This window comes from Amia ocellicauda, unplaced genomic scaffold, assembly GCF_036373705.1.
Source record: "Amia ocellicauda isolate fAmiCal2 unplaced genomic scaffold, fAmiCal2.hap1 HAP1_SCAFFOLD_115, whole genome shotgun sequence".
NCBI classification, from domain to species: Eukaryota; Metazoa; Chordata; class Actinopteri; order Amiiformes; family Amiidae; genus Amia; species Amia ocellicauda.
In genome coordinates, this window is record NW_027102680.1 from 115,001 (window position 1) to 125,000 (window position 10,000).

Below are 10,000 nucleotides of genomic sequence, written 5' to 3' on the forward strand. Positions count from 1 at the left end.
GAGCCCGCACCCACCGGGGAGGTGTAGCCCTGCAGGCTGAGCGCCGGGAGCCGTCGGTCAGTGAGTGCTGAAGGAAAGCTCCAGCGCGGAGCCCGCACCCACCGGGGAGGTGTAGCCCTGCAGGCTGAGCGCCGGGAGCCGTCGGTCAGTGAGTGCTGAAGGAAAGCTCCAGCGCGGAGCCCGCACCCACCGGGGAGGTGTAGCCCTGCAGGCTGAGCGCCGGGAGCCGTCGGTCAGTGAGTGCTGAAGGAAAGCTCCAGCGCGGAGCCCGCACCCACCGGGGAGGTGTAGCCCTGCAGGCTGAGCGCCGGGAGCCGTCGGTCAGTGAGTGCTGAAGGAAAGCTCCAGCGCGGAGCCCGCACCCACCGGGGAGGTGTAGCCCTGCAGGCTGAGCGCCGGGAGCCGTCGGTCAGTGAGTGCTGAAGGAAAGCTCCAGCGCGGAGCCCGCACCCACCGGGGAGGTGTAGCCCTGCAGGCTGAGCGCCGGGAGCCGTCGGTCAGTGAGTGCTGAAGGAAAGCTCCAGCGCGGAGCCCGCACCCACCGGGGAGGTGTAGCCCTGCAGGCTGAGCGCCGGGAGCCGTCGGTCAGTGAGTGCTGAAGGAAAGCTCCAGCGCGGAGCCCGCACCCACCGGGGAGGTGTAGCCCTGCAGGCTGAGCGCCGGGAGCCGTCGGTCAGTGAGTGCTGAAGGAAAGCTCCAGCGCGGAGCCCGCACCCACCGGGGAGGTGTAGCCCTGCAGGCTGAGCGCCGGGAGCCGTCGGTCAGTGAGTGCTGAAGGAAAGCTCCAGCGCGGAGCCCGCACCCACCGGGGAGGTGTAGCCCTGCAGGCTGAGCGCCGGGAGCCGTCGGTCAGTGAGTGCTGAAGGAAAGCTCCAGCGCGGAGCCCGCACCCACCGGGGAGGTGTAGCCCTGCAGGCTGAGCGCCGGGAGCCGTCGGTCAGTGAGTGCTGAAGGAAAGCTCCAGCGCGGAGCCCGCACCCACCGGGGAGGTGTAGCCCTGCAGGCTGAGCGCCGGGAGCCGTCGGTCAGTGAGTGCTGAAGGAAAGCTCCAGCGCGGAGCCCGCACCCACCGGTGAGGTGTAGCCCTGCAGGCCGAGCGCTGGGAGCCGTCGGTCGTTCGGTCGGTCAGTCAGTGAGTGTGTGTGCTGAAGGAAAGCTCCAGCCCGGAGCCCGCACCCACCGGGGAGGAGTAGGCCTGCTGACTGAGCGCTGGGAGCCGTCGGTCGTTCGGTCGGTCAGAGAGTGAGTGTGTGTGCTGAAGGAGAGCTCCAGCCCGGAGCCCGCACCCACCGGGGAGGTGTAGCCCTGCAGGCTGAGCGCTGGGAGCCGTCGGTCGTTCGGTCGGTCAGAGAGTGAGTGTGTGTGCTGAAGGAGAGCTCCAGCCCGGAGCCCGCACCCACCGGGGAGGTGTAGCCCTGCAGGCTGAGCGCTGGGAGCCGTCGGTCGTTCGGTCGGTCAGTCAGTGAGTGTGTGTGCTGAAGGAAAGCTCCAGCCCGGAGCCCGCACCCACCGGGGAGGTGTAGCCCTGCAGGCTGAGCGCTGGGAGCCGTCGGTCGTTCGGTCGGTCAGTCAGTGAGTGTGTGTGCTCCAGCCCGGAGCCCGCACCCACCGGGGAGGTGTAGCCCTGCAGGCTGAGCGCTGGGAGCCGTCGGTCGGTCGGTCGGTCAGAGAGTGAGTGTGTGTGCTGAAGGGAAGCTCCAGCCCGGAGCCCGCACCCACCGGGGAGGTGTAGCCCTGCAGGCTGAGCGCTGGGAGCCGTCGGTCGTTCGGTCGGTCAGTCAGTGAGTGTGTGTGCTGAAGGAGAGCTCCAGCCCGGAGCCCGCACCCACCGGGGTGTGTAGCCCTGCAGGCTGAGCGCTGGGAGCCGTCGGTCGGTCAGTCAGTGAGTGTGTGTGCTGAAGGAAAGCTCCAGCCCGGCGTCCGTCCCCACCGGGGAGGAGTAGGCCTGCTGACTGAGCGCTGGGAGCCGTCGGTCGTTCGGTCGGTCAGAGAGTGAGTGTGTGTGCTGAAGGAGAGCTCCAGCCCGGAGCCCGCACCCACCGGGGTGTGTAGCCCTGCAGGCTGAGCGCTGGGAGCCGTCGGTCGGTCGGTCGGTCAGAGAGTGAGTGAGTGAGTGTGTGTGCTGAAGGGAAGCTCCAGCCCGGCGTCCGTCCCCACCGGGGAGTTGTGCCCGGGCCCGGGCCTCCTGCCGACGGACCGTGTGGCGCATTGTCCCGACTGCGGACTTTCTCCAGCAAAAAGGCGGAGGTGCAGTACCGCCATTTCGCCACACGAGGGACGGAATGGCACCCAACTGCCCCCTGGTGTCGAAAAAGCGCAAGGGCACCCGGGCCGGTCCGCCCCAGGCAGCGGCCGAGATGCAGCACCGGGGGCCCGGCCTGCCTGCCCTGGAGGTCAGCCTGCCAGCCCTGGAGGTCTGCCTTCCAGCCCTGGAGGTCAGCTATCCAGCCCTGGAGGTCTGCCTGCCTGCCTGCCTGCCCTGGAGGTCAGCCTGCCAGCCCTGGAGGTCTGCCTGTTAGCCCTGGAGGTCTGCTATCCAGCCCTGGAGGTCTGCTATCCAGCCCTGGTAGCAGCACTGCCAGCCCTGGAGGTCTGCCTGTTAGCCCTGGAGGTCTGCTATCCAGCCCTGGTAGCAGCACTGCCTGCCCTGGAGGTCTGCCTGCCTGCCTTCCAGCCCTGGAGGTCTGCTATCCAGCCCTGGTAGCAGCACTGCCTGCCCTGGAGGTCTGCCTGCCTGCCCTGGAGGTCTGCCTTCCAGCCCTGGAGGACAGCCTGCCTGCCCTGGTAGCAGCACTGCCTGCCTTCCAGCCCTGGAGGTCTGCCTGTTAGCCCTGGAGGTCTGCTATCCAGCCCTGGTAGCAGCACTGCCTGCCCTGGAGGTCTGCCTGTTAGCCCTGGAGGTCTGCTATCCAGCCCTGGTAGCAGCACTGCCTGCCCTGGAGGTCTGCCTGCCTGCCTTCCAGCCCTGGAGGTCTGCTATCCAGCCCTGGTAGCAGCACTGCCTGCCCTGGAGGTCTGCCTGCCTGCCCTGGAGGTCTGCCTTCCAGCCCTGGAGGTCTGCTATCCAGCCCTGGTAGCAGCACTGCCTGCCCTGGAGGTCTGCCTGCCTGCCTTCCAGCCCTGGAGGTCTGCTATCCAGCCCTGGTAGCAGCACTGCCTGCCCTGGAGGTCTGCCTGCCTGCCCTGGAGGTCTGCCTTCCAGCCCTGGAGGACAGCCTGCCTGCCCTGGTAGCAGCACTGCCTGCCTTCCAGCCCTGGAGGTCTGCCTGTTAGCCCTGGAGGTCTGCTATCCAGCCCTGGTAGCAGCACTGCCTGCCCTGGAGGTCTGCCTGCCTGCCCTGGAGGTCTGCCTGTTAGCCCTGGAGGTCAGCCTGTTAGCCCTGGAGGTCTGCTATCCAGCCCTGGAGGTCAGCTATCCAGCCCTGGAGGTCTGCCTGCCTGCCTGCCTGCCCTGGAGGTCAGCCTGCCAGCCCTGGAGGTCTGCCTGTTAGCCCTGGAGGTCTGCTATCCAGCCCTGGAGGTCTGCTATCCAGCCCTGGTAGCAGCACTGCCTGCCCTGGAGGTCTGCCTGCCTGCCCTGGAGGTCTGCCTGCCTGCCCTGGAGGTCTGCCTGCCTGCCCTGGAGGTCTGCTATCCAGCCCTGGAGGTCTGCCTGCCTGCCCTGGAGGTCTGCCTTCCAGCCCTGGAGGTCTGCCTGCCTGCCTGTTAGCCCTGGAGGTCTGCCTGCCTGCCCTGGCAGCAGCACTGCCTGCCCTGGAGGTCTGCTATCCAGCCCTGGTAGCAGCACTGCCTGCCCTGGAGGTCTGCCTGCCTGCCCTGGAGGTCAGCCTGTTAGCCCTGGAGGTCTGCCTGCCTGCCCTGGAGGTCTGTCTGCCTGCCTGTTAGCCCTGGAGGTCTGCCTGCCTGCCCTGGCAGCAGCACTGCCTGCCCTGGAGGTCTGCCTGCCTGCCCTGGCAGCAGCACTGCCTGCCCTGGAGGTCAGCCTGCCAGCCCTGGAGGTCTGCCTGTTAGCCCTGGAGGTCTGCTATCCAGCCCTGGAGGTCTGCCTGCCTGCCCTGGAGGTCTGCCTGCCTGCCCTGGAGGTCTGCCTGCCTGCCCTGGAGGTCTGCTATCCAGCCCTGGAGGTCTGCCTGCCTGCCCTGGAGGTCTGCTATCCAGCCCTGGAGGTCTGCTATCCAGCCCTGGAGGTCTGCCTGCCTGCCCTGGAGGTCTGCCTGCCTGCCCTGGAGGTCTGCCTGCCTGCCCTGGAGGTCTGCTATCCAGCCCTGGAGGTCTGCCTGCCTGCCCTGGAGGTCTGCTATCCAGCCCTGGAGGTCTGCTATCCAGCCCTGGTAGCAGCACTGCCTGCCCTGGAGGTCTGCTATCCAGCCCTGGAGGTCTGCCTGCCTGCCCTGGAGGTCTGCTATCCAGCCCTGGAGGTCTGCCTGCCTGCCCTGGAGGTCTGCTATCCAGCCCTGGAGGTCTGCTATCCAGCCCTGGCAGCAGCACTGCCTGCCCTGGAGGTCAGCCTGCCAGCCCTGGAGGTCTGCCTGTTAGCCCTGGAGGTCTGCTATCCAGCCCTGGAGGTCTGCCTGCCTGCCCTGGAGGTCTGCCTGCCTGCCCTGGAGGTCTGCCTGCCTGCCCTGGAGGTCTGCTATCCAGCCCTGGAGGTCTGCCTGCCTGCCCTGGAGGTCTGCTATCCAGCCCTGGAGGTCTGCCTGCCTGCCCTGGAGGTCTGCCTGCCTGCCTGCCTGCCTGCCCTGGAGGTCAGCCTGCCTGCCCTGGAGGTCAGCCTTCCAGCCCTGGAGGTCTGCCTGCCTGCCTTCCAGCCCTGCCTGCCTGCCTGCCTGCCCTGGAGGTCAGCCTGCCTGCCTGCTGCTGCTAGGCCGCTGCCCCGAGCCGCCGACCCCATCGACAGGAACACGAGAGAGTTTACAAGCGAGAGGAGGCCACATATTCGACACCTTTCGTGCTCGTTTTAGGGTCCTCTCCAGTCTGTTTGGACGTGTGTTATTCTGAATCTGCTGCTTTAACTCAAGGGATTCTGTCGTGATTGATGCCTTGTACTTCGCTGTATGTTTGCACTGGTGTTGTAAGTCGCCCTCTGTAAGATCATCATTTATTATCTGCCAAGAAATAAAGATCATCATAATGTTCCCCAACTTTCAGCTTCTGGGGAGTTTGTTCCAGAGTGTGACGACTCTCTCTCTATCACCATCTCTCTCTCTATCTCCATCTCTCTATCACCATCTCTCTCTCTATCTCTCTATCACCATCTCTCTCTCTATCTCCATCTCTCTCTATCTCCATCTCTCTCTATCTCCATCTCTCTATCTCCACCTCTCTCTCCCTCTCCACCTCTCTCTCTCTATCTCTCCCTCTCTCTATCTCTCCCTCTCTCTCACTGTGTGTGTGTGTGTGTGTGTGTGTGTACAGCAGTGTCCCTAGACGAGAGAGAGATCCCTAGACGGGGAAATTACTTTCAAACTGCAGTACCGAAATGTGTCCGTTAGATGGCAGCATGCACCAAGGAATGAAGGAAAGTGCAAAACAAAATGAAAAGGCACATCGCCTGGGCGAAAAATAATCGTAACAAATCAACGGGGGCATTTCTCGGAAAACTAACACCGGGGCAGTGCTCAGGGGGGTCCCACCTCGTGGCCACCCGGTTTGGGGGGCCATCGGGGCCGGCTGAAGAATCGCCCATACTCTGCCATAGGCAGCCCACGGTCCATCCGATCAGAGCAATGCCGGGCGGCCGGCAACCTATGGATCATAACACATCAACGGAGGCATGATAAGAGCATCTTTTATTATCTGCCAAGAAATATAGACCATCACAATGTTCCCCAACTTTCAGCTTCTACCACATCGCTGGGGAGTTTATTCCACTGTGTGACTACTCTCTCTCTCTCTGTGTGTGTGTGTGTGTGTGTGTGTGTGTGTGTGTGTGTGTGTGTGTGTGTACAGCAGTGTCTCCGGTTTTCCTTTTGGAATGCCTTGAAGCCGGGGGGGCTTTGCACTCATGAGAACATAGGGTGTCCTTGCCCTCCTTTCGCAGCCCAGGGCATTGAGAGATCCCTAGACGGGGAAATTACTTTCAAACTGCAGTACCGAAATGTGTCCGTTAGATGGTAGCATGCACCAAGGAATGAAGGAAAGTGCAAAACAAAATGAAAAGGCACATCGCCTGGGCGAAAAATAATCATAACAAATCAACGGGGGCATTTCTCGGAAAACTAACACCGGGGCAGTGCTCAGGGGGGTCCCACCTCGTGGCCACCCGGTTTGGGGGGCGATCGGGGCCGGTTCCGAAAATCGCTAAATCTCCCATAGCCAGCCCACGCTCCATCCGATAGAGCAATGCCGGGCGGCCGGCCGGCAACTACGGATCATAACAAATCAACGGGGGCATTTCTCGGAAAACTAACACCGGGGCAGTGCTCAGGGGGGTCCCACCTCGTGGCCACCCGGTTTGGGGGGCGATCGGGGCCGGTTCCGAAAATCGCTAAATCTCCCATAGCCAGCCCACGCTCCATCCGATAGAGCACTGCCGGGCGGCCGGCCGGCAACTACGGATCATAACAAATCAACGGGGGCATTTCTCGGAAAACTAACACCGGGGCAGTGCTCAGGGGGGTCCCACCTCGTGGCCACCCGGTTTGGGGGGCGATCGGGGCCGGTTCCGAAAATCGCTAAATCTCCCATAGCCAGCCCACGCTCCATCCGATAGAGCACTGCCGGGCGGCCGGCCGGCAACTACGGATCATAACAAATCAACGGGGGCATTTCTCGGAAAACTAACACCGGGGCAGTGCTCAGGGGGGTCCCACCTCGTGGCCACCCGGTTTGGGGGGCGATCGGGGCCGGTTCCGAAAATCGCTAAATCTCCCATAGCCAGCCCACGCTCCATCCGATAGAGCACTGCCGGGCGGCCGGCCGGCAACTACGGATCATAACAAATCAACGGGGGCATTTCTCGGAAAACTAACACCGGGGCAGTGCTCAGGGGGGTCCCACCTCGTGGCCACCCGGTTTGGGGGGCGATCGGGGCCGGTTCCGAAAATCGCTAAATCTCCCATAGCCAGCCCACGCTCCATCCGATAGAGCAATGCCGGGCGGCCGGCCGGCAACTACGGATCATAACAAATCAACGGGGGCATTTCTCGGAAAACTAACACCGGGGCAGTGCTCAGGGGGGTCCCACCTCGTGGCCACCCGGTTTGGGGGGCGATCGGGGCCGGTTCCGAAAATCGCTAAATCTCCCATAGCCAGCACACGCTCCATCCGATAGAGCAATGCCGGGCGGCCGGCCGGCAACTACGGATCATAACAAATCAACGGGGGCATTTCTCCGAAAACTAACACCGGGGCTGTGCTCAGGGGGCTCCCAGCTATCAGCCACCCTATCCCGGGACCGATGGGAGCACTTTAAAATTTTCGAGTCAGGGGACCAGACGGCCGAGTGAAAAACTTTGAAAAATATTCTATCTCCTCACTCCCATTGACTTTACATTAGGGCGACCAGGCGGCCGGCGGAAAAAAAATCATAACAAATCAACGGGGGCATTTCTCCGAAAACTAACACCGGGGCTGTGCTCAGGGGGCTCCCAGCTATCAGCCACCCTATCCCGGGACCGATGGGAGCACTTTAAAATTTTCGAGTCAGGGGACCAGACGGCCGAGTGAAAAACTTTGAAAAATATTCTATCTCCTCACTCCCATTGACTTTACATTAGGGCGACCAGGCGGCCGGCGGAAAAAAAATCATAACAAATCAACGGGGGCATTTCTCCGAAAACTAACACCGGGGCTGTGCTCAGGGGGCTCCCAGCTATCAGCCACCCTATCCCGGGACCGATGGGAGCACTTTAAAATTTTCGAGTCAGGGGACCAGACGGCCGAGTGAAAAACTTTGAAAAATATTCTATCTCCTCACTCCCATTGACTTTACATTAGGGCGACCAGGCGGCCGGCGGAAAAAAAATCATAACAAATCAACGGGGGCATTTCTCCGAAAACTATCACCGGGGCTGTGCTCAGGGGGCTCCCAGCTATCAGCCCCCCGGGTCTGGGGGCATTGTTTTTCTTTTTAATCATTTTGAGCATTTCCCCCAGTTTAGAGATGTGTGCCCCTAGACAACCCATTGAGAATAACTATGAAATGTTCTGAAGTTTTGATTTTCAAATGTCGGTGAAAATTGAAAAACGTCATATATTCTTCAAAGGAAGCATGGGGCGATGGTAGGGAGAGTCCCCGCAGCGTGCCTCGGCGGCGATGGGAGCGTTTTCGATGTCCCCGTCCCCCCCCCATAGGGATAGAAGGGGAGTTAGGTGACCAGGCGTCCCGGGTCCCAAAAATCGAAAAATTAATATAGAATGCTTTTTAATCCAGAAATAAAGTAGGGGGCAGTCCTGGTGAGAGTCCCAGCCACAGCCCCAGTGTGTTTTGGAGCCGTTTGGGGCCGGGTGAAAAACTTTGAAAAATGTTCTATCTCCTCACTCCCATTGACTTTGCATTAGGGCGACCAGGCGGCCGGCGGGAAAACAATCATAACAAATCAACGGAGGCATTTCTCCGAAAACTAACACCGGGGCAGTGCTCAGGGGGCTCCCAGCTATCAGCCACCCTATCCCGGGACCGATGGGAGCACTTTAAAATTTTCGAGTTAGGGGACCAGGCGGCCGAGTGAAAAACTTTGAAAAATTTTCTATCTCCTCACTCCCATTGACTTTGCATTAGGGCGACCAGGCGGCCGGCGGAAAAAAAATCATAACAAATCAACGGGGGCATTTCTCCGAAAACTAACACCGGGGCAGTGCTCAGGGGGCTCCCAGCTATCAGCCACCCTATCCCGGGACCGATGGGAGCACTTTAAAATTTTCGAGTTAGGGGACCAGGCGGCCGAGTGAAAAACTTAGAAAAATTTTCTATCTCCCCTAGGTGACCAGGCAGCCGGAGCTGATTTTTCTGACCCCTAAAACAATTATTAAAAGGTATTTTTTCGCCAAACTAAGACTTTTAAAATTCAAATAGGATGATTATCTACTGCCCCAGTGGGTTTTTGAACCATTTTAAGCCTTTTTGACAGTTTTCATTTTTCCCCCATTGACTTCAATGGGAGTTAGGTGACCAGTCCTCCGACTTTTGAACCTCTCCTGGGGGGGCTGTGAGCCCCCGATTTCTTTGCAAAGCACGTCATTCGATTCGTCTCAGTCCCCTCTATATACCCCGTGTGTTTGTTTTCTCGAAAAACCCCCGGAACACGGTTTTTTAGGGGGGGGGTGGGGGGGGGGTACTTCGGAGCCATTTGGGGGGGGGTAAACGACATTTCCCGAAATTAATTTTAACACAGCCTTCCTCAGAATCGCTTTTCCAACAAAATCCTTTTTATTTCGAGTCTCTACGATGTTCCTAAGTGGTCGAAACCACTTTTGGACAGTTTTTACACCAAACGGCTCGGGCGCACAGCGGGCCGTGTGCCGATGGGCGGTTCTCGCGGGTCTGAGGCGGGGCTAGGCTGCTCGCGGCGGGCATGGGAGTGCCGTGTGCAGCCGCCACAGTGTTCCAGGCTGTCAGCATTTCTCTACGGTGCCGGGGGAAATACAGGAACTGGGTTTTTGAAGACACTTAGTGCAATGAGAGAGGTCAAAACTGAGCTAAGGGCACTTGCTGGAGGAAAGTGGCTGGGCCCCGCTAGCTCTTTTACGGACACTTTCTGGACTTGGCCCGGGATTTTCAGACGGTTCTTTGCGACTGTCTGATCATCCAGCGAAATGCAAGGGGGGGAACGGTCCCGGCCGCACCCCGCGTTTCAGGCCTCGTCGGCGGCCCGCTCCGGCGGCTGCGCCCGCTAAGTCTTCGCGGCCCGCCGTGGAGAGTGTGTATGCTGCCCGCCCCAGACGTTCACCCCAAGGGCTTGCGGGCCTTTAAGGGTCTGTCTTTCGGGGTTTCACGGGCTCTGACCTCACCTCCCTGTGGTTCCCGACCGGGGTGTATGTATGCTGCCCGCCCCAGACG